The sequence below is a fragment of the Podarcis cretensis genome (genome assembly GCF_951804945.1).
Source record: "Podarcis cretensis genome assembly, chromosome: 8".
NCBI lineage: Eukaryota > Metazoa > Chordata > Lepidosauria > Squamata > Lacertidae > Podarcis > Podarcis cretensis.
Genome location: NC_137177.1, coordinates 76,040,654 through 76,065,039, shown reverse-complemented (window position 1 = coordinate 76,065,039; position 24,386 = coordinate 76,040,654). Strand labels below are relative to the sequence as shown.

The window sequence follows — 24,386 nt, the reverse complement described above, 5'->3', positions numbered from 1 at the left end:
GTCTAGGGTCTTGGCACATTAATCATCATCATCATCATCATCATCATCATCATTAATTTGTATTCCGCCCTATAACTGTTCTTAGGGTGGTTCACAACATCAGGAGCACATCTGGTTGTGGAAAGCTGTGGATCTGCTTACCTCTGTAATGGACTGGATGACAGCCAACAAACTGAAGCTCAATCCAGACAAGACCGAGGCACTGTTAGTGGGTGGTTCCCTAGATCACTTGGATGGGAGGTTGCACGCTCTTGATGGGGTTACTTTCCATCTGAAGGAGCAGGTATGTAGTTTGAGGGCACTGTGGGGATCCCTTGTTGTCGCTTGAGGCTCAGGTGGCCTCAGTGATGCAGAGTGCCTTCCATCAGCTTCAGCTGTGCCCCTATCTAGACAGGGATAGGCTAACTTCTGTTGCCTATGCTCTGGTAACTTCTAGGTTAGATTACTGCAACACATGGGTCTGCCTCTGAAGATAGTTCAGAAAATTCAGCTAGTGCAGAATTTGGCAGCCAGGTTGCTCGCCAGTGCAAGGCGGTTTGAGCATATAGCACCAATCCTGGACTGACTGTACTGGCTGCCAATTGGCTTCCAGGCCCAATTCAAAGTGCCAGTTTTGACCTACAAAACCTTAAGCGGCTCAGGACTGCAGTACCTGAAGGACTGCCTTTCCCCATATGAAGCAAACCGGACACTGCAATCATAATCTGAAGCCTTTCTTTGTGTGCCCCCTCCACAAGAGGTCTGGAGGGTAGCAACTTGAGAATGGGCCTTTTTTTTGTAGTGGCTTCCTGTTTATGGAATGTTTTCCCCAGGGAGGCTCAGCTGGCACCTTCACTACATACCAGGCAAGTGCCAGGCAAAAACATGCCTCTTCACCCAGGGATCTGGCTGATGAAACCATCTTTGGCCTCTTAAATTGTGGGGGGTATTGTTCTGTTTGTTGTTATGTTAATGAGCCTTGGGCTGATTAAACCATCTACAGACTTTTAATTGTGTTTGTGGGAAGGGGCTCATGGGGGTGTTGTTATTATATATTTTGTGTTCTCATTTTATATGTTTTTGTTTGTGATCTACCTTATGATGTTCAGTTTACAGGCAGTATGCAAATTTTAATAATAATAATAATAATAATAATAATAATAATATAAGGGAGTTGCAGCACAGCCACAATAAATTTCTGGGCAGGCTCCTCCCAGATTTGCTTAATGCCTTAATGCTCAGCCCTGAATGTGCCAACACCTTTCCAGGTTTCATGTTCCCTGGTTTGACCAGGAAAATGAGTATTACTGAAATCAAAAGTCCTACCCATGGAAGGATCCTTTCAATGTCTTCCACATTGGACAGCAGTCAGTAGCAGAAGAAATTGTGCTGACCATTCTGTTCTTTACCAGAAATTTATGTCTGTTTCCTTGGAATCAAAGTCAGCCTCTCTCCTGCCAGAGCACTCCTCGCAGCTCAACTCCCCACTCATTTTTTCCTCATATTATATCGCAGAAACTGGGGTGCTGGTCATGTAATTGACAATCCACTTCTCAAGAAATAGTTGCTGTGCTGGTCTGTCATCTTGGCTGAACTTCCATGCCTGGGAGGTTTTTATTTTACTCTGCAACCTGCAGATGAATCTCATTTTGCCCCAATGATTTATGGAGGCAGAGTTCTCCCTGAGTTGGTCTTTCATAACAACCCTCCCTTTAAGATTTCAGTGTCTTTAAAGGCTCCACTATGCCTCCCTACCCCAGAAAGTCCTTCAAAATAACAGTCTCCCTAGAGAAGGGGACAAATTGAATAAACTCTCTTCACTTCACCCCTCAGTGTATAATTGTGCAGGCTTCCTTCAAATACATTGAAATCTTTTCATATGTGTCTCCTCCCCTTCCTTTACCAAAACCCCAAGGTTCAGCAGCTCTTCTAGATTTCCAAGTCTGGAATTGTACCTTTTTCTTCCCAGATGCTGGGTGTTGGAAGTGTGGGATAGTTAGTCACATATAACCAACATGCTTAAGTCTAATTAATGCATGAAGGGGTTAAGACCATAAGTAAGCTGTCCTGCCAGTCTTAGCTCACCTTGGGAGGGACTAGGTAATCAAGACTTGTTCTGCTTAGTCTACCTGAGAAGCTCAATGTGTGAGGACTCCTGAGCTGGTTGCTCCAAGCTCAGACTGCATAGCTCTTACAAGCCACTCTTGAGTTCCTATATCAATAATTTAGGAACCAAGACAAGTTTTAATGCCTATGCAACTTTTTCTGAACACTGTATGGAATAGCACATGAATTTTACTTTTGGAGAGTTTGTACGTAAACCATTTTTAACTTACCAAATGTGCGTTCTTTTTCTCTACTAAGGAAACTTTGGAACTCACTTTAAAGGGCACATTTTATGGTTTTGCAACCTATATTTCCAAGTTTTACTTGTTAGTCACACACTAACAAGTAAAACTATGTGTGGAAGTCTCTGACTGGCTGTGCAGTACTGCAGGAGTTTTCCTCTGTATGTTTGGTTGAATGTTTTTCCTGCTATGTACAAGGCCTGTCAAAACACCTCTGCTTCTTTCTCCTCAAGTTATACACTGCTTTTCCCCCTTGGTGTTTGTTCAGTACAGTGTTGTCACAATTTATTGTTTCTCTGGAATCTGATCTGAATTATTTGAGTGACTTAGCTAACATGGGTGTCTTTGCCTTGAGCTAGCCTAGGAGTTAGTGAAGAAAGTACCGTAAAATAAAGCACTGGTGACACTGGCTCTCCAGGGGTTAAGACAGGGAGTCACTCCCAGACCACCTGGAGATACTGGGGGTTGAACCTGGAATCTTCTGTGTACAAAGCACACAACACTTTTCTTAATACGTAGGAACATAGGAAGCTGCTTTATACCAATCCAACCATTGGTCCATCTAGCCCAGTATTGCCCAGACTGACTGGCAGCGACTCTCCAGGGTTTCAGACAAAGGTCTCTCCTAGTCCTAGCTAGAGATGCTGGGGATTGAATCTGGGACCTTCTGCATACAAACCACTGAGCTTGGGTTCCCCAAGAAAGCTGTTTTTTAAAAAATCAGCCTCTTTGCCCATGTTCTCCAGCATTATCAACTCTGACTGACAGTCACTTTCCAGGGTCTCAAGGTTATCCCTATCTCCTTCCTGTGCAGAAGGCAATTAATAAAATCATAATAATATATCAAGCGCCATTTGGAACTGTGGTTTTAGTTCTGCTGCCAGCTGACTGAACAGAAAGCGTTGTCCCTGAAGTGCTAAATTTGGAAGCAACCTTGAATCTCCAGTGTGTTCAAAGCCCGTAAAAGTTGTGCCCAGCATCGCGCACAGAACCTATAGGATGGATGACTGAAGAGAAAAAGGCTATGGATTGTATCCAATGCTAGTTGTATGGTGGTCATGATGATTTACACGCCCTTCATCCTAAGCTCCCAGGGCAGGTTACAGCAATTCAGGCACAATATGGAAAACGGTTTAAAACATCTTACAATCACAGAAATAAGGTGGGTCCTAAGAATATACATCTCTGGTGTCAAAAATCAGGGTGAAGAGGTACCTCTTAATTCTCCACTGGAAACTGTATAATGGGGTGCCAGGCGCAACTCTTTGGGGAGGGAGTTCCACAACTTTGGGGCTGCCACAGAGAAGCGCTCTCCCAGGCTGCCACCCCCGTCAGCTTTTTAGGGTGGTGGAAAAGTCAAGAGGATCTCCTTTGCTGACCTTAGCATCCAGGGGAGTCTGTAGGGAAGGAGGTGGTTTTTCAAGTATTTGGGGGCTGAGTTGTTTAGGGCTTTAAACACCAACATTAGCCTCTTTGATTAGGCCTGGAAACGAACTGGCAACCAGTGCGGCTATTTTAAAACAAGGGTTATGCGAGATCTAAATGGAACCCCAGCTAGTAATCTGGCTGCTGCATTTTGGACCAATTGAAGTTTCCGAGTCAGTTTAAAGTAATGAAGATGACTTAGATCCATTAAGTTCACCGGGTTTGCTCTGCATACGATTTCATTCAATACAACCATATAAAAATGTAGATTTTCGGGGGGGGGGGTTTCCATCCTTTCTCTCCATCCTTACATCTTTGACTACTAAAGAAATATGCATAAACCACATTGGGTAGGGGTGCTGTCTCTGCCAATTTCAAAATTATTCTCATTTTTATTTGCTGTCTAAACCATCTGTGCTTCTAATATGGTGTTATGGAGCACTCAGGCCAAATCTAGTTGTTTTATCTGATTCTCACAGCACCACCTCCTTGTTTAATAGGGCATGTAGGATTAGTGTTATGTTATGGGCAAAAAACCCAAAAGAACCACCTTCTTGGATCGCACAGGTTCCCCGCCCCATCCCTTGCCTTTACTGACCCCAGCTACCTCCATCACAACTCTGCCTCCTTTTAATGCAGGAATAAGAAATCTGTAGCCCTCTAGCTGTTGCTGGATTCCAGTTCCCATCACTCCCAACCAGCATGACCAGTCGTCAAGGATGATGGGAATTGGAGTAGCAACAGTATCTGGAAGAATTCCAGTGGAAATAGGAGCAGAAATTGTGTTATTGAATTCATCCTATGTTAGCAAATCAGTATTCCCTGTTATTGTTGCTTTCAATCTGCACTGTGTTTCCTTTGCACTGAAATTATGGAATAGCAGTGTTATTTGCATGAATAATTATGTAAATTGCATAAGGGACATAATTTTGTGACAACAAGAGAAAGAGCATAGGTTTTGGCAGAAGATGAACTGCAGCTGAATGGAAACAGTGCTGCATGTGACGAATACGGAGCAGAACAGAAAATGATGCATCCTTAGGTGGTTGCTTGCTGTCCTTGCATGATGTTCCTTGAAAGTCTCATAGCACCCTGCAGCTAACAGCAGAGTTAGCCTTTATTTCAAAAGTTGCTTAGTTATGAAGATCCTGGATATGTCCTTCCCCTCTATGTGTGTTGTGCTAATAGACTGTGAGACTATTTGACTTGTGTCATAGCCTGGAAGTATTGATTTATTAGCCTCTGCCCAAGGTACAATGTTTTGTTTTCTGCTGCACTGGAGAAGCAGGTGGAAAGAGGATACTTTCGCAGTGGAAAGCTCTTTGGGTAACCTTGAGCTAGTAACTGTTTCACAGGTTAGCCTACCTCACAGGGTTGTTGCAAGCATGAACTAAGGAGAGGAATGGGGAGCCGTATAAGCCACATAAAACTCTTTGAAGTAAAGGTAAGGTAGAAATGTAAGAATGAATCAAAAAATCAAAAAAGTGCTTTTGAAGTGATGGTTGCAGGGTCTGGGTTGGTTCATATGGGCAGAGGCGGTCCTTGAGGTCCTGAACTGAATAAGGATGAATAGGTGAATACAGGCATTGTTGTTTAGTCATTTAGTCGTGTCCAACTCTTCATGACCCCATGGACCAGAGCATGCCAGGCACTCCTGTCTTCCACTGCCTCCCGCAGCTTGGTCAAACTCATGTTTGTTGCTTCGAGAACACTGCCCAACCATCTCATCCTCTGTTATCCCCTTCTCCTTGTACCCTTCATCTTTCCCAACATGAGGGTCTTTTCCAGGGAGTCTTCTCTTCTCATGAGGTGACCAAAGTCTTGGAGCCTCAGCTTCAGGATCTGTCCTTCCAGTGAGCACTCAGGGCTGATTTCCTTCAGAATGGATCGGTTTGATCTTCTTGCAGTCCATGGGACTCTCAAGAGTCTCCTCTAGCACCATAATTCAAAAGCATCAATTCTTTGGCAATCAGCCTTCTTTATGGTCCAGCTCTCGCTTCCATACATCACTACTGGGAAAACCATAGCTTTAACTATACGGACCTTTGTTGGCAAGGTGATGTCTCTGCTTTTTAAGATGCTGTCATACAGCAATACAGGCATACCTGAGTTTATTGAACTTTGCTTTATTGCACTTTGCAGATATTGCCCCTTATGAGGAGTCAGCTGCAGCTGCAGCAGCCCACCTGCTTCAAAGGGAAGGAAGCCCGATGTTGCCACTGCCCCTCATCTGGCCATGGGTGTGGAACAGGCTAGGACTAGAGCCAACGTTTTTTTACCTCCTGCCCCTACAGCCAGGGGGTCTTGGCTTAATAGACTACAGTATAGTGTAAACATAACCTTTATATGCACTGGGAAACAAAAAAAATAAATTTGACCCACTTTATTGTGAATTTTGCTGTACTGCAGAGGTCTGGAACCAAACCCACAATATCTCTGAGGTATGCCTGTACCACCACTGTGAATTGAGCCTGGGAACTATCTGGTAGCCATTGCCGTTGGGGGCAGTTGGGGCAGGATTGGTGTTGTGTTCTCAGACTGTCTTGTCGCAGTAAGCAACTGGGCTCCCAAATTCTGCACCTGCTGCAGTTTCCAAAACCATCTTCAAAGCCAGCCCTTTGCCACCAAGGCCACTTCGCCTCAAGCAACAGTGTTACCCCTGAGCTACCTGCCTACTCCTTCAGAGGGACTGTAACCCCATAAAGAGAAGGCAACATGATGCAATGCTCCTCTGCACAAAATAAATTATCTATGCTTTGGAAACACTGAGGACCTCTGAGGGGAAGCAGAGGCAGACTTTGGTAATATGGTGCCCTGACCAAGGATGAAATTTATTGCCCGTCTGACCCACACACCCCCCCCCATCTTATTTTCACACTAATTCCCTTGGGTACAGTTGCTTTTTCATTGATCTTCTCAATATTATTATTCTTACTATGCGTCACCTTGGCTCAGTGCCTGGGGGTATGGGGACAGCCCGCACCACCCTAAATCTGGTGATGGGGAAAGTGTGGAAGAATGAATGAAAGAATGAATGAATGGCTCTCCCCTAGCCTTCTCCCTGACTTGCAAGTTTTTTGGTACTGAGGAACGTTCTACCATGTGACCACCCCTACCTGGTGCTGTATGGACATAACTAGACTTGCCACATATGGGAGAACTAGGCCTAGGTTTCTCTTGTTTCTAAGGATTCACTAGTCCATGCTCTCTGCCTGCCTTCCTGCTTGACCTTGGGAAGAAAAGCAAATGGGCCTCCCTTGAGACACTTACACAGGGCACGTGTGTTGCTAAACAAGGCTTTAAGCGTCCCTATCTGTAATGAATTGTTAAAAGCAATCAGATTAGGAGTGTGAATAAAGAACCGGCCTGTCTAATCCATGCTTAGTTTACAAACTTCTGGGTATTTTGGCAGCACTTGAAATTCAATGAATGTGAAGGATTCTTTAAAAAGGTTGTCTGGGAAAGTGTTCTTGGCTGGAACCCTAAAATTATGCAACCCCAGTTTACCTGGATTTTGTAGCTGGAATAAATATGGGCCTGTTCCAGAAGGCTTTTCTTGTGTTTTTATGTAAGATGCTGTTGAATTTTCACAAGAAAACAAAATTCGAATTGCAAGCTGAAATAGAAATGTGGATAATTGAACTTATGGTTGGTAAAATGAGAAATTGAAATAGGCAGGTCCCTCCATATTTCCCCCTCCTTACTGGCTTCTGTGCTTTGCCAAAATATCTTCTCCACCACCATTCCCCTCCCTCAAATACAAATTTGGAAGGAAGGCTGGAGGTTTTTAATCGCTACTTCCCAAGTGTGATGAGAGATCAATGCTGGGTTAATGGAGCAACCGCTCCAGTCTGCGCTTGCAATGCACATGGGGGAAGGGGGCGTGTAGGTGCGGGAGACAGAAAGAGCCACTTGCTGTGTGGCACTTTCTCCCAGCCCCCTGCCCTGCTTTTCACTTTTCAAATGCTTTGGATTGCTTTCGGGTCAAAGTTTGGGGCCAAGGGAAGAAGGGAAGTAAATTAGATCAAACATAAGGTTGGGCCAGGGCTTGTGCAACCAGCTCCGGTGGAGGTTTCCTTTTCCCTGTGTTGCAGATCTAATATTAAAAGCTACTGGTGATGAAACTGACTTGTGCATTAGGAACACGGGAAGCTTCTTTGCCCTCTATCTCTGAATGGCAGCAGCGCTCTCAGGTTTCAGGCAGGGGACATTCCCAGCCCTATCTGGAGATTTGACCCCAGCACCTTCTGAACTTTAAGGCCTTCCTTTGCAAGGTCAGTGATTTTTTTCCCATCCAGCTCAACAACAGCCAGTGCTTCCCCCTCCCTTCCTCATACATTCCACTTACTCAACCACTCCCCAGCCTGGGGCATGAAGAAAAGTAGGAGGGTTGCCAAGGCCTGGAGATCCCCTGCTTCTACACTCACATCTATCACCTTGAATTGTGTTGCAGGATAAAATTTCTCATCCGAACCTAATGATAAATTAAATCAAGGCTGGAGTAAAGAGGATTAATGGCTGTGCCTGCGTGTACCCAGCGAGGCGACCACAGCTGCCCAGCCCCACGAGCAAGTTTTAAAATGCTCATTAAAAACAATAAAGCCAATTGCCAGGTGAAGATTCTCCCCATTTCCCAAAGCAGGGAGGCAGGACCTCCCTTGAGGGGTGGAGAAAGGGGGTGGGGGTGGTTGGTGGCGGCATCTTGTTTCTTCCATGAAAGAGTGGGGCTTACTATTTATCCTGCACTTTTTGTAAAGGGAGCCTTAACAATGTCCAGGAATGGAAGTGCACTGTGAGAAATAAATAATATGAAATGCTTAAGAGTTTCCTCTGAGCTCAGTGTAACCTCCTGCAAAGGAGGCTGCCTGCTGCCTCAGCAGGAATCGCTACAAAATCACCTGCTGCCTGTTGTGTCTCTGTATGATCTTCTTCTCTGGGCTTGTCTCCTTCCAGTCTTCCATCATGCTGATGTCTAAATCTGCCATGGCTCTGCTTTCTAATGTTTGTAGATCTGTCTTTCCCAAGCTGGTGCCTTCCAGACGTTTTCTACTATAACTTCCATCATCCCCAGCCAGCAGCACCCTCTTTTTTTGACATGGTTTGATGTGTGTGTAGTAGAGTTGCCTGCTATTTTTTGCCTGTTTTAGTTTATTGGGGGCAGATAGGTATTTCCCCTGTTTTTTTGGTGGTGGCATTTGTAAGCACGGGCAGTTTTCTTCTGAAGAAAAGATGTTTTGAGGTGCCCACAACAGTTTATTCGGGTACCTCCAAATTGTTTCGCAGGAGGGATTCAAGGACATGCTTGTGCTTTAGATTTGCGGAGTTAAAGCAGATTAAAAGGCTCTGTACAATTCACTTTTTAAAAGAATCAGGACTTGGTGCAGTTTGGAAAGTGACAGGGAAACATTTGGAATGAATAAATTACTAACGCAGGTGTGGAGAATATTTGGCCCTCCAGATGTTGCTAAACTACAAATCCCATCATCCCTGGCCACTTGCCATGCCTGTTGGGGCTGATGGAAGTTATAACTCAGCAACATCTGGAGGGCCAAAGGTTCCCCCAAATGTGGCCTAATGGGAAGATGTGGAAACACACGGTAAGCAAACGCAGAACGGATGCTAATTGTTGTATAACTACCCCAGAAACAAATGTTCAATAAAGTCTAGCCATGGTCTAACCCAGAGCTTTCCAAACTGTGTGTCACGACACATTAGTGTGTCGGCTGCAGTGTGTAGGTGTGTCACACGAATGCACCCCACTCTCTTCCCGGGACTAGAAAGGGGTTCATTTAACCTCCGGTTTGCTAGTAAAACTGAATTACTGTGTCATGAAATGATACATGTCTAAAAAGTGTGTCACCAACCTGAAAAGTTTGGAAAGCTCTGGTCTAACCTCCGCTTAAACTTTGTACAAGCAAATCAGTATGAATGCTTAACAAACAGGTTGTTTGGAGGAGTCCTTGTATTTACAAATGTGCTCCTGGGCCCAAAATTGCTGGGGACCTCTGCATGACAACAGGTGCTCTGTCATTGAGCTATGGCCCTTCCCCACAGATTGTAGGATAGGAAATGAGGTTTCACATATCTGAGCATTTTTGCAGGAATTTGGCATCCCATAACCCACATGCTGGGACGCAGGTGGCGCTGTGGGTTAAAGCCTCAGCGCCTAGGACTTGCCGATCGAAAGGTCGGCGGTTCGAATCCCTGCGGCGGGATGCGCTCCCGCTGCTCGGTCCCAGCGCCTGCCAACCTAGCAGTTCGAAAGCACCTCCGGGTGCAAGTAGATAAATAGGGACCGCTTACCAGTGGGAAGGTAAATGGCGTTTCCGTGTGCGGCTCTGGCTCGCCAGAGCAGCAATGTCACGCTGGCCACGTGACCCGGAAGTGTCTCCGGACAGCGCTGGCCCCTGGCCTCTTAAGTGAGATGGGCGCACAACCCCAGAGTCTGTCAAGACTGGCCCGTACGGGCAGGGGTACCTTTACCTTTACCTTTAACCCACATGCTCAGGGGCGGGAATCCCCTCTCTTGCTGCTAAACTTGATGGCCCCCCCCCCCAGCTTCAACAGCTCTCCTAAATTGGAACAGATGCCGAGAGAATCTGTTAATTAACCCCCCAGCGTCTCTAGGGGGGCAGAAAAGTAAAACCCAAACTTCTCCTTCTCACCCATCCACCTCTAAGCCAGCCTGATAAATAAATTTGATGTCTGAGGGTGGAGAAAGGAAATAGATAAATGAATTTATGCAAACATACTGTTGCAGCCAGAGGAAATTTCTCTCCTTGCTTCTGGGGTTTGCGCTCTCAGAAAGAAAGAAAGAAAGAAAGAAAGAAAGAAAGAAAGAAAGAAAGAAAGAAAGAAAAGCAAATGGACCACAAGAGGAAACATGTCATGGTGCAAACTACAACCAGATGGTACGGGTGTGGGAGGAAAAGGGTGGAGAAGGGGGAATTCTCCGAATGGAACATGTTTGTCAAAAAGCAGAGGTGGCAGTCAAAGAAACCTCTTGTTTGGCTTAGTGGGTTCCCCAGGACTCCTGCGGAGGAGGTTGAACTCAGAGCAGCTGGCTGGAAACTGGTGTTGGCAGCGGAACAAAACTGAAGGGTGGTTCTTTATGAGCTTATAGAAGCCACAGCTTCTGAATTACCCCCACTCCATAATCCTAGTTTTGTAGGATTGGGAGTTGTAATTAGGAACATAGAAAGCATTTTTATATGGAGTCAGATTATTGGTCCATTTAGCTCAGTATTGTTTACACAGACTGGGGTTGAATTTTGAATGAATATGCACACAGCCATAAATCTGGTGCCACAAGACCAGGGCCAGCCCTACCACGAGGCAGAGTGAGGCAGCTGCCTTAGGCAGCAAATTCTGAAGGGTGGAAAGAGGCTAGAATGGTGTGCCATGTGGTCTGCCCTGCAGCCCCTAAGCTAGCTTCCTGCTGTAGCATGGACGGCGCACCAATGAGGAGACCTGAAGCAACATGCCTCAGGCCTCCCACCACACTGGGGCCTGGGCCTGGATCTGTGGCAGGGGAGCGTTGGTAGCCCACCTTGCTTCAGGTGCCAAAAGATCTCTGGCAGGCCCTGCACAAGACTGTTCCTTCTTTTTGCTGCAGAAGATTGAACACAGCTACGCCTCTTGCAGTTGAGTTAGAGAGTACATGCTGGATGAGAGTGTAGGAACATAGGAAGCTGACTTACACAGAGTCAGACCATTGGTCCATCTAGCTCAATATTGTCTACACTGACTGGCAGTGGCTGTCAGACAGGAAACTCTCGAAGCCTTAACTAGCAATGCCCAAGATAGAATGTGGGACCTTTTCAGTGCAAGGCAGATGCTGTACCACTGAGCTATGGCCCTTCCCAACTTAAAGAAAGTAGTCTTAGAAGTGGACTCTGCCCATGGTGAGAGGCACTCTTGTCTAGGGAATTGACAGGTCTGTCAATGTTGATTTCTCTCAATTTCTCATGTTTTCATCAGACTTAAGGTCATTCTCTACATTTCTGCATCAATTTGCAGGAAAAAAAGTTCTCTTGAAAATGTATCAGTGCATTTCTCCCAATATAGAGGTTTGTGCAAAGTAATTTCCCCAAATATAATGCGAATAAATCAAATTTCACTTTGGTTCACATACTGCATCAGGAGGCGTGAATTAGGTAGGTTGCTGTAAAAATACAAACTGCACCAAATTTCTTCCCATCCCTAATGCACAGGATTTGCTTGTGGACAACCACGCAAGGGGGAATGTGCTTTAAAAAGTATATAACTGCTACTATGTACACTATTGTGCACACTTTCCCCTGATGTACACATTTGCAGAAGTGCACATTTTGAAGGTTAGCTGTGTTTCAATTCATGTATTGTTTTGGAAAATGCATTTTTAAACCTTGCTTTTCAGACAAATCATTGTCTCCCATGGTGGCTCATATCAATTTAACAGGGGGTGGGGTGGGGGACAGAGAGAGAGAGAGAGAGAGAGAGAGAAGTTTTGCCAATCTGTTTATTGAGCATCCATGCTGATTCGTTTCCTCAAGATTTGCATAGACGTTGGCTTAGACAATTATTATATTTATTTAATTAAACAATTTATATACTGCTTCATTACAGCCATCTCTAAACAGTGAACAAGGAAGGAAAAAAAATTAAACTGCAAAATCAGAATTCGGTTAAAATGCCTGCTGGAACAAAATAGTATTCAGTAAGCACCAAAAGTTCAGCAGGGAGAGGGCCTGTCTGACCTCAACTGGAAAGGAGTTCACAATGCTGAACGTAAGGTTGCTGGTGGATGTGAGCTGTGCATCTGAGCCATAGAGGACCACTAACAGTGACTTCCCTGAAGACCTCAGTGATTGGGCAGGGATAATAGGGACATTGCTGTTTATTAAATGGTAATTCTTCTTGGTTTCCATGCAGATTTATATGGCGTTGCGGAAAACCACCAGCATCCTGTTCTCACAGTGGCCAGTCAGATTCCTCTGGAAAGCCCACAGGCAGGGCCTAAAGGTAAGAGGGGCAGGCTTTCTCCCAGCATCCCCAAGCCACGCTGGTTCTGGCGAATGGCCCATCTAGCCAGGTCCCAAAGTGGCCAAACAGATGGGAAGCCCACAAGCCACTTGTACATTCTGCCTCCAACAGTGTCCTCAGGTAGCAAAATACTTTGGATTGCCCCTGTGAGGCATGTACCAAACACATCTAATAATAATAATAATAATAATGAATTTTTATTTATAGCCCGCCCTTCCCGGTTCAAAAACCGGGCTCAGGGAGGCTAACAACAAATTTTAAACACTTAATTATAAAAGCAGCATAAAATACAGTATAAAAACATGAATAGCAATAAAATTCAAAAATCAATTTAGGGGAAATAAGCATTAGATAATCCCCAGGGCTAGCTGGCTGAATTGGTCCTACTTGGGCCAGCAAGGAGGCCAGGGGAGAATTAGCTGTGGGGTCTCAGAGCGGATGATCTTCATAAAAGGGGAGGGGAAGGGAAGGGAAATAAAAGATCAGGCTGAATTCAAATTAAAGTCCAGGCGGAATAGCTCTGTCTTACAGGCCCGATGGAAGGAGGTTAAATTCTGAAGAGCCCTAGTCTTATGGGACAGAGCATTCCACCAGGTTGGAGCCATCACTGAAAAGCCCCTGGCCCTGATGGAGGATAGTCTGAATTCCTTAGGGCCCAGGACCTCTAAACTATGGTTGTTCATGGACCTTAAAGTCCTCTGTGTACCAGGAGAGGCAGTCCCGTAGATACGAGGGCCCTAAGCCACAAAGCCAGGGAACAGGTCAGATTTTAGTTTTTGTTTGGCGGCAGAAACAGCAGCATGGGTGGGGGAGGTAAAATCCACCTCTCTCCCTGCTGCCAGCCAGCCTCAGTTTTTTTGTCATGGGAAATCAATTTGTCACTGCCAACCTTTCCAACTCCCACACCTTCAGGGAAGCAGACAGAGAGGCTGGGGGGTGAGGGAGGGGGACCTGGCTGCTGGGTTTGGTGGCGCTTCGGGGAGTTGACAACACTTCCAGGCCTGATGCAGCCAAGTGGGAGAGATGGTTCATTACATGAGACTGGCAGTTTTGTCTTTCGCCTCTGGCTGCATTTGTTCCAGCATTGCTGCCTCCTGCCTTGCTTCCCTCAACCTCTTCAGTCCAGGCATTTAGCATTTCTGCTTGGCTTGCTTCTGGATTAAAGCTTAACACGTCCTTTGCCAACCTGGTGCCCTCCAGATATTTTAGACCACAGCTGCTTTCATCTCCAGACAGCATGGTCATGTTTTGGACCACAACTCTCATCAGCTTCAGCCAACATGGCCACCTTTTTGAACTGCAAACATGTGGGTGGAAGCTGATGACAATTGTAGTCCCCATCATCTGGAAGGTACCAGGTTGTCAATGGCTGATGTAGCAACAAAACCTACTCTAAAGTCACATTTAGATTTTCCCCAATCTGTTGGGTTTTGGCTGCAGTAGAAAAATGAGGGGAGAAAGGTATGGAAAAAGAAGCACACTTATTGGAGGTGGAGGAGGGGTGGGAAGCAAACATTCCTTGACATCTGCTTCCTACTTTTGCTTTTTAAAAATCTGCCTTGCTTCGTTTTGCGTCAAGAGAGTCTGCTTGGGGGAATTAACCAAATTGGACATAAATAATTGAAGCAGCTTGAATCGTATTTCTTCGCTAATCAAAGAGAGTGGTCCAGGAGAGCTGAAGAGGCAAAATTATTATTATTAAGCATTGATTTGATTTATGATGTCCATATCTTCTGCCAATCCCCAGTGGTAGGGCTCAAGGCGGCATACATAAGGTTTCCAAGGGACCTCCAATCAAGGAACTGATGGGGAATAGGGATGTGGGGGGAACTGCGATCCAGTTTGCATTGTGCCATGAAAGTTCCTAATTCTCACTCCCCACCTCCTAAAAAAGACAGTAACTGAAACTCAGCCATACTTCGAAATTCATGCTTCTCCAGCCAACAATGTTTACAGAAACCTGAATATTAGGAGATGTGCATAGAAATGCATCACATGAATGGGAGTGGGGGGGGGGAACAATTATCATCTCCCTAACCTGGCAGTCAAGGGAAATGATTGACATGGACAATTAGTTCACTCATAACATGTTTATTGCAGGACACATCATATCTGATATGTATGTGCTAGTCTTGTTTTTATTTTTTTGTTAAATCGCTTTTCTTGCTGTTAACCTAAACTCAAAAATCATTTTGGGGCAAGGGACACATTCTCTTCAGGGGAGATTGCTTGTAAAGATGTACCATATTTTTCGCCCTATAGGACACACTTTTTCCCCTCCAAAAATGAAGGGGAAATCTGTGTGCGTCCTATGGGGCGAATACAGGCTTTCGCTGAAGCTTGGAGAGCGAGAGGGGTCGGTGCGCACCGACCCCTCTCGCTCTCCAGGCTTCAGGAAGCTATCAGCAAGCCTGGGGAGCCCGCGGGAGTTTCCTTTATTTTCCTTTATTTCCCCCCCCCCAAAAAAAAAAATTAGGTGAGTCCTATGGGACGGAGCGTCCTATGGGACGAAAAATACGGTATATGTTAGGGGAATTACATACAAAAAATACGTATTTCAGGATAAATCTGTGCTAAAACCTAATGAAGTTTTATCAGGATATCAATAAGGAAGTGGCAATGGTGGAGAACTGAATTTAAGATTTAAAAAATGGGGAAATGATGGAAAAAGGAATTGATTACATCCTCTTCTCTGAGTGCCAGCGGCTCTCCAGGGTCTTGGGCAAAGACAGGTCTTCCCTGTCACTTTCTGCCTGATCCTTTTCACAGGAGTTGTCAGGGATTGAACCTGGCTCTTTCTGCATGTCATGCAGGGACTGTACCACTCATCAGAATATGAGAAGAGCCTGCTGAGTCAGGCCAATGGCCCACCTAGTTCAGTATCCTGTTCTCACAGTGGCCAAACAGATCCTATCTGGGAAGCCCAAAACCAGGAACACAAGAACACTTTCCCTTCCTTTGGCTTCCAGCCAGTGGCGTAACGTGGGGGGTGCAGGGGGGGCCGGGCGCAACATCTGGGGGTTAGGGTTAGGGTGCGCAAATCGACGGGTTAGGGGGCGCAAATTACTTGCCTTGCCCCGGGTGCTGACAACCCACGCTACGCCACTGCTTCCAGCAACTGGTATTCAAAGTATTATGGTCTGTTACTAGGGCTGGATTAAGACCTTTAGAGACCCTAAACACTTAAAAGATTTTGGGGTGTGTGTGTGTATCAGAAGATAAACAATAATAAACCATAAAATTCAATTGTCTTTTTCGAAATGAAGCAAAATCTACAGTAAGATGGAAAATAATGTTTATTTTTGTATACTTCCACTTCATTTATATTTGAAAAAAAATTTATCCTACTTTTTCTAATTGCAAAGTCTTTGATAAGATCCTCAAAACTAATCTTATGTAACACATCTGCTTCTGTACATAGTAGAGATAAGGCATCCAGCCTGCCTTGTTGCATAGTTGCTCTCTTGGGATTTCTAATATACTTCAACTGAGAAAATGAACGCTCAGCTGAGCAGTTCGTGACCATTAATGTTAAAAATCCAGCAACGGAAAATTTCTCTCGTGCCCCCCTTTCCCTTATTGCCCTTTAAGCATGTGCATATTTTGCTTAATGTTTAATCCAGCCCTGCCTGTGACTGTGGAGGCAGAGCATCATTGCTAGTAGCTGTCAATACCCTTGTCCTCCGTGAATTGGTCTAATTCTCTTTTAAAGCCATCCAAGCTGGTGGCTGTCACTACGAGTGTGAATTTCACAAGTTGTGTGGCAAAGTACTTTCTTCTGTCTGTCCTGAACCCTCCCACATTTCTTCACTGGATGTCCCCAACTTCTAGTATTATGAGACAGGGAGAAACTCTTTTCTCTATCCCCTTTCTCCATGTCATGCATAATTCTATACATGCTCAGGTATGCTCTCACCCCTGTAAGCTAAGAGTGGTTCTCAGAATGCCTGTATCCTCCTAATGCAATAGACGGTCCTCACAAGCCACAAATTTCTTAGATATTTGTTATTTCATTGGCCCCCAGTCTCTCCTTGAACAACTGCTCTTGCATAACTAATCGGGACTGCGTCCTGCCAGCCTGGATTATGGCACACCGTGTAGAGCAAAAAGCTCTTAATCCCCGTGAAGACGGTGTCTGCCTTGTAGCCAAAGCAGCTGCCCCCTTTCCTCTTCCAAGAGTGACGCTCTGGGAGCTGTTGCATGCTTGTTGGAACAACAGGGCACAGGAAGAGCTTTGCTGATCTTATTTCCACACCCCAAAGAGACTGCTTGCACTCTGAGGGCTTCAAGAAGGTGCTCAGTCCCTTAATCATCACCATCTATAAACATGGAATTAAAGCAAATCTAACTATCTTTCCCTCTCTCTCTATACAGTGGTACCTCAGGTTAAGTACTTAATTTGTTCCGGAGGTCCGTTCTTAACCTGAAACTGTTCTTAACCTGAAGCACCACTTTAGCTAATGGGGCCTCCTGTTGCCGCCGCGCCGCCGGAGCACGATTTCTGTTCTCATCCTGAAGCAAAGTTCTTAACCTGAAGCACTATTTCTGGGTTAGCAGAGTCTGTAACCTGAAGCATATGTAACCTGAAGCGTATGTAACCCGAGGTACCACTGTGTGTATATATATATATATATATATATATATATATATACTTACACATACACATACACACATACATACATACATTTTGTTGTTGTTGTTTAGTCGTTTAGTCGTGTCCGACTCTTCGTGACCCCATGGACCAGAGAACGCCAGGCACTCCTGTCCTCCACTGCCCCCCGCAGCTTGGTCAGACTCATGCTGGTAACCTCGAAAACACTATCCAACCATCTCGTCCTCTGTCGCCCCCTTCTCCTTGTGCCCTCCATCTTTCCCAACATCAGGGTCTTCTCCAGGGAGTCTTCTCTTCTCATGAGGTGGCCAAAGTACTGGAGCCTCAGCTTCACAATCTGTCCTTCCAGTGAGCACTCAGGGCTGATTTCCTTCAGAATGGAGAGGTTTGATCTTCTTGCAGTCCATGGGACTCTCAAGAGTCTCCTCCAGCACCATAATTCAAAAGCATCAATTCTTCGGCGATCAGCCTTCTTTATGGTCCAGCTCTCACTTCCATACATCACTACTGGGAAAACCATAGCTTTAACTATACGGACCTTTGTTGGCAAGGTGGTGTCTCTACTTCTCAAGATGCTGTCTAGGCCTGTCATTGCCCTTCTCCCAAGAAGCAGGCGTCTTTTAATTTCGTGGCTGCTGTCACCATCTGCAGTGATCATGGAGCCATACATACATACATAGATGGAATAGTTTTCAGATGGTAAAGGCAGTGTGAACAGGACTTTCTGTTTGCCAGGGTTTTCTAGAGTTTGTTTTATATATATATATATATTTATTAAGATTTTAAAATACAAATACAGAAATAATAAACAGTATAACATATATCATAACATAGTTTCATAACTTCTTTGGACTCCCTCGCGTCTCCCGCTCCCACTTACATCATTGTAAATTTTGCCAGCAATTTATCATCTTGTTTAGATTCTTGTATCCCATTCATTTGAATATAATCTAATAATTCTCCAAAAGGTTTATATTTTCCTCAATCTCACTTATCGTCCTAATTCTGCCTAATTTGGTGGTGCTCAATTATTTATGATCTAGCATCCTCCTTAACATTCAACCAAATTACAGTATTTTTGTAAATAAATCTTAAATTTCTTCCAATCTTCTTCAGCTCTCTCCTCTCCCAGGTCTCGGATTCTGCCGGTCATCTCAGCCAATTCCATATAGTCTATCAGTTGCATCTGCCATTCTTCCAGTGTGGGTAGATCTTGGGTTTTCCAATGCTTAGCGATAAGTATCCTTGCTGCCGTTGTTGCATACAGGAAAAAAGTTCTGTCCTTCTTTATCACCCTCTGGCCGACAATACCCAGGAGGAAGGCCTCTGGTTTCTTGGGGAAAGTATACTTAAATACCTTTTTCAACTCATTATATATCATTTCCCAGAAGGCCTTCACTCTAGGGCACGTCCACCAGAGGTGAAAGAATGTTCCTTCATTTCCTTTACATTTCCAGCATTTGTTATCAGACAAATGGTATATTTTGGCAAGTTTAACTGGGGTCATGTACCATCTATATATCATTTTCATTACATTTTCCTTCAAAGCATTACATGCAGTGAAGTTCAACCCAGTGGTCCACAACCTTTCCCAGTCCTCAAACATAATGTTATACCCAATATCCTGTGCCCACTTTATCATAGCCGATTTAACCATTTCATCTTGTGTGTTCCATTTTAACAGCAAGTTATACATTCTTGAAAGTACCTTGGTCTTAGGTTCTAACAGTTCTGTTTCCAATTTCGATTTCTCCACCTGGAACCCTAACTTTTTGTCATTTTTAAAGACTTCTTTAATCTGAGCGTAGTGTAACCAGTCTCGCACTTTATCCTTCATTTTCTCCAAACTCTGCAATTTCCAATTGTCTCCATCTTTTTCTAGTATTTCCCCATATTTTGGCCATTTGGCCTCCATATTGGGTCTTTTTCGGGCCTTAGCTTCCAGAGGTGATAGCCACCTTGGAGTTTTATTTTCCAATAAGTCTTTATATTTTGTCCAGACATTAAACACTGCTTTTCTGACAATATGGTTCTTAAAGGCCTTATTGATCTTAACCTTGTCATACCATAAGTATGCATGCCAACCAAAAGCATTGTTGAAACCTTCCAGATCCAGTACGTCAGTGTCTTCGAGAAGTAGCCAGTCTTTTAGCCAGCAGAAAGCTGCGGCCTCATAATACAACTTTAGGTCTGGCAGGGCAAAGCCCCCTCTTTCTTTCGCATCAGTTAGTATCTTAAACTTAATTCTGGGCTTTTTGCCCTGCCAGACAAACTTAGATATATCTCTCTGCCACTTCCGGAAGCACTCCGTCTTGTCCACAATCTGTAGTGTTTGGAACAAAAACAACATTTTTGGCAATACATTCATCTTGATAGCAGCAATTCGGCCTAACAAAGAAAGTTTCAATTTTGTCCAACTGTCTAAGTCTCTCTTAATTTCTGACCAACATTTTTCATAAGGTAAAGGTAAAGGTACCCCTGCCCGTACGGGCCAGTCTTGACAGACTCTGGGGTTGTGCGCCCATCTCACTCAAGAGGCCAGGGGCCAGCGCTGTCCGGAGACACTTCCGGGTCACGTGGCCAGCGTGACATCGCTGCTCTGGCGAGCCAGAGCCGCACACGGAAACGCCGTTTACCTTCCCGCTGGTAAGCGGTCCCTATTTATCTACTTGCACCCGGAGGTGCTTTCGAACTGCTAGGTTGGCAGGCGCTGGGACCGAGCAGCGGGAGCGCACCCCGCCGCAGGGATTCGAACCGCCGACCTTTCGATCGGCAAGCCCTAGGCGCTGAGGCTTTAACCCACAGCGCCACCTGCGTCCCTACATTTTTCATAATTGTCCTTAAATAGATTCAGATTTTTTGCTGTTATGTTTACCCCTAGGTACTTTACTTTTTTAACCACATTTAATTCTGTCTCTCTCTGAAACCGTTCTGACTCTGTATCTGTCAAATTTTTCCCCAATACCTTGGTTTTCTGTTTGTTTAATTTAAATCCCGCCACCCGACCAAAGTCTTGAATCAATTGTAATACTCTTTTCGTACTAGATTCTGGCTCCTGCAAGATCAAAACTAGGTCATCTGCAAAAGCTTTAAGTTTATATTGTTTCGCTCTGACCTGAATTCCTTCCACCAACCGGTCCCCTCTAATCATATTCAAGAGCACCTCCAGAACCGAAATAAATAGCAGAGGGGAAATAGGGCAGCCTTGTCGTGTTCCTTTTTCAATTTTAAACTGTTCTGTGACCACATTGTTAACTATCAGTTTAGCATTTTGTTCTGAATATATTGCATCAATCCCATTCTCAAAACCCCGTCCCACTCCCATTTCTTTTAAATTTCCCTTCATAAATTTCCAGGAAATATTGTCAAAGGCCTTCTCCGCATCTATAAAAATTAACACTGCTTTTGTATTTATATATGTTTGCAAAAGTTCCAAAATGTCAATGATGTTCCTTGTATTAGCAAACAGGTGTCTACCTGGGAGAAAGCCTGCCTGGTCCTTGTGAATTACTTCATTTAATACTTTTTTAAATCTACTTGCCAAAATGTCTGCAAATATTTTGTAATCCACGTTTAAAAGAGAGATGGGACAATAGTTCTTAAGTTGTGTCTTTTCAGCTTCCGATTTTGGTATCAATGTGATAAAAGCTTCCTTCCACGATTCCGGCGCCCTCTTCCCCTCCATAATTTCATTGCTAACCTCCATCAGTGGTTGTATCAGATAGTCTTTTAATGTCTTATAATACTTGGAGGTCAGCCCATCTGGCCCTGGGGATTTGCCCAATTGCATGTTCTGAATGGCTTGTTCAATCTCTTGTCGTGTTATTTTGCAATTCAGGATTGATCTATTTTCTTGTGACAATTTAAGTAGTCCATTTTTTTCCAAAAATTGTTTAATCTCAACCTCGTCTTGCGGCCCTTGAGTATATAATTTTTTGAAGTATCTCTGGAAGCACTTTCTAATATCCACAGGGTTCTGAATATTTCTTCCTTCAATCTCTAAATTTGTAACTGTATTTAGTTTTTGTCTCTTCTTCAGTTGCCAAGCTAGCAATTTTCCACATTTATTCGCCGATTCAAAAGTTTTTTGTTTCATTAATTTAATCTTCCACTCTATTTCCTGGTTTATCAATTTAGAGTATTGTGCTTGATAAAGTTTAATTTCTCTCAGAATCGGCTGTGACTTCGGGTTTGATCTTAGCTTCTTCTCTAGTTCTTTAATTTTCTCCAAGATCTTATCTTTCCTCTCATTTTGTGTCCTTTTCTTTACAGCATTCTGTTGTATCAAAAACCCCCTCATCACAGCCTTGCTTGCGTCCCAGATAAATCTTTTTTCCACCGTAGTGTTCATATTTATCTCAAAATAATCCTTCAAAACTTTTTGGGCCTTCTTAATAATCTTCTGATCTCTAAACAAGTTGTCATTCATCTTCCATCTAAAGGAGCCGGTTGGTAGTAGTGTCATGTCCATCTTTACTGCATTATGGTCGGAGCAGGTCTTTGGGCAGATTTCCACCTTTCTGGCCTTAGGTGCCAGACCTCTAGATATCCATATTTGGTCGATTCTTGTCCAGGTCAGCTGGGCTTCAGAGAAAAATGTTCCCTCTCTTCCCAAGGGGTTCTTTGTTCTCCAAATGTCAATCAGATCCATATTGTCTGTCATTTCAAAAAAAGTCTTTGGTAGTCTGCCGTCTTTTGTGACATTTTGGCTTTGTGACTTATCCATGTTAGTTGATACGACCCCATTCATATCTCCCATCATGATGATGTTGTTATACTCCAGATAATCCAGCATAGTCTCATGCAACTTCTTGTAAAATTCCGATTTCCCCTCATTTGGTGCATAAATTCCTAATATCAAAAGCTTCTCTCCTTGATGCTGTATCTCAATTGCCAAAATTCTTCCATGTTCATCTTTAAATAAAAATTTAGGTGACAGGCTCTCTTTTGCATATATCACCACACCTCTCTTCTTTACTCTGTCCGAAGATATGAATTCCTGGCCAAGTCTTTTATTTATTAACACTTTTCTATGGAGCCTGGTCACATGTGTTTCTTGTAAACAAATAATGTCCAATTGTTCTTTTTTTAATATGTGAAATATTTTCCTCCTTTTTTCCGGGATGTTGCAGCCATTTATATTCCAGCTCAAGAGTTGCAGAGACATCCTGAATAAATCTGGTTATTTTCCTGGGGGTGGTATCTTATTCGCTGGATCTTCAGGTTCCAAGGGTGAAGGTACCGCCGGTGCTCCCGGCCCAAAGGGTGATTCAATTCCTTTTTGAAGGTCCTCTCCGTATGCAGTCAGAAATTTGTCTCTATCTTCCAATGTTCTAATTTTAACCTTCTTCCCTCTGAAGGTAAAGGATAGTCCTTGAGGAAACTCCCATCTTAAGATAATTGAGTTGCTCCTCAGCAACCTATCCAATTCAAGGTAGGCAGATCTAAGGTCCAACAGTTGTTTAGGAATGTCTTTGTAAATTTCAATTCTTTTATCCAAAATGTCCAGTGACTTTTCGTAGTGTAGGCCCAAAATCTTATCCCTTTCCTCCTTTGATCTCAATGTTATCAAACAGTCTCTGGGCTTCCCTTTCTTTGCAAATCTTCCAAGCCTGAAAGCTGATACAATTTTAAAGTCCTTTTCCTCTAAATTCCAAAACTTGGAAAATTCTTTAGTCAAAAACTCAGCTAAGTTGCCTTCATCCACTTCTGGTATCGCCCTTATCCTTAAGTTACTCTCCCGGTTCCGCAGTTCTATCATAGAAAGATAGGTCTGGTGTTCACCTACTTGTTTGCAGAGTGGTCTTACCTCTTGTTCTAAATTTTCAAGTTTTTGGCTAGTGTCCTCAGCCAATTTCCGATTTTCTACTGTGGCCTCCGTCAACTGCCCAATTGCTTGTACGTTCTGTGATACTTGTCCAGTTAATTTATTTAGACATTCTGTATTTTGATCAATTTTAGCTGTTTGCTCATCAGCTTTCTTGTCCAAAGATTCCACTCTCTTGTCCAGAGATTCCAATTTTTCATATATTTTCTCTAAAATAGAAGCAGTTGCTCCTGAGGCCATATCTTCCAATTGTAACTGCTCAGTTTCTCCCTCCCCTGCCTGTGGCAGAGAAGCAGCTTCTTCCTCTGAAGGCAAAGTAGGTACAGATGATCTACGTGTCTGCAAGGCTGAGGTTAAAGTTGTTAAAGTTGTTTGTCTAGTTCTTCCCCTCTTTCTTGCGCCACTCATTCCAGAGTTATCTAAAAGTCAAGGTCAAGCTGAGTTGTTCCCATGAGAAAGCTGCAACCCAGAGGAAAACAGTCAAACAGGAGGTCGGGAAAAGGAAAGTAGAATAATGTCACTGCTGTAAATCCCCAAATCCTCTAGGGGGAGCTTAAAATGTCTTCAGGGAAGAATCCAATTCTAGTAAAATTATTAAAATCAAATTTAATGTCCCAGAACCTTCAATAACAGGTTTTAAACAGAGTTAGTGTTGACAGCCACATTGTTTCAAACAGTGCATACTGGTGTTTCAAATGATGTTTCAAAATAGCAAGTCCAAACCCCCTCAGATTGTTGCAAATTTTAATACACAGTAGCCAGATCTTGCAAACTGACAGCTCAGTCTCAGGCAGCTCCAGCACCTGGGTTTCTCACTCAAATTGTAGTTCCAATAGAAGAAAGGTATCACGAAGTAAATAAAGGGCAAAAAATCAATTGCTTAAAGTCCTTATTTCGTTTAAAGGAAAGTTCAGTGGGTGCTCAGATCAGTTAGGTTAAAAGTTCTTTCTATGCCCCCACTCCTCCAGCTCTTTGCTTTGAAGTTCAGTGGCAGCGGAAGACGGACTTCCTGTTTTACGTCACTCCGCTTTCAGCCAAATTCAGTATTTTTTAGTCTCAAATTTTTTAAAGTCCTTCTTTACTCACGGGTTGTTGCTTTTCCGAATCAGAAGTTTCCAGGAAAAAAGGTCAGCGCTCACCGGCAGCAGCAGCGCGGCTTCACTCCGCAGAT

General features: G+C 43.9%; 1 protein-coding gene across 2 annotated transcripts in view; it reads left to right on the top strand.

The window, feature by feature from the left end:
• The window catches only part of SAMD11 (sterile alpha motif domain containing 11), a 333,362-nt gene that overhangs the window by 44,395 nt on the left and 264,581 nt on the right, over window positions 1–24,386 (top strand). For both annotated transcript variants that reach the window (XM_079986850.1, XM_079986848.1), the window contains exon 2: window positions 12,666–12,755. The gene's annotated coding sequence lies outside the window, so the exon portion shown is untranslated. The remainder of the gene's footprint in view (window positions 1–12,665; window positions 12,756–24,386) is intronic.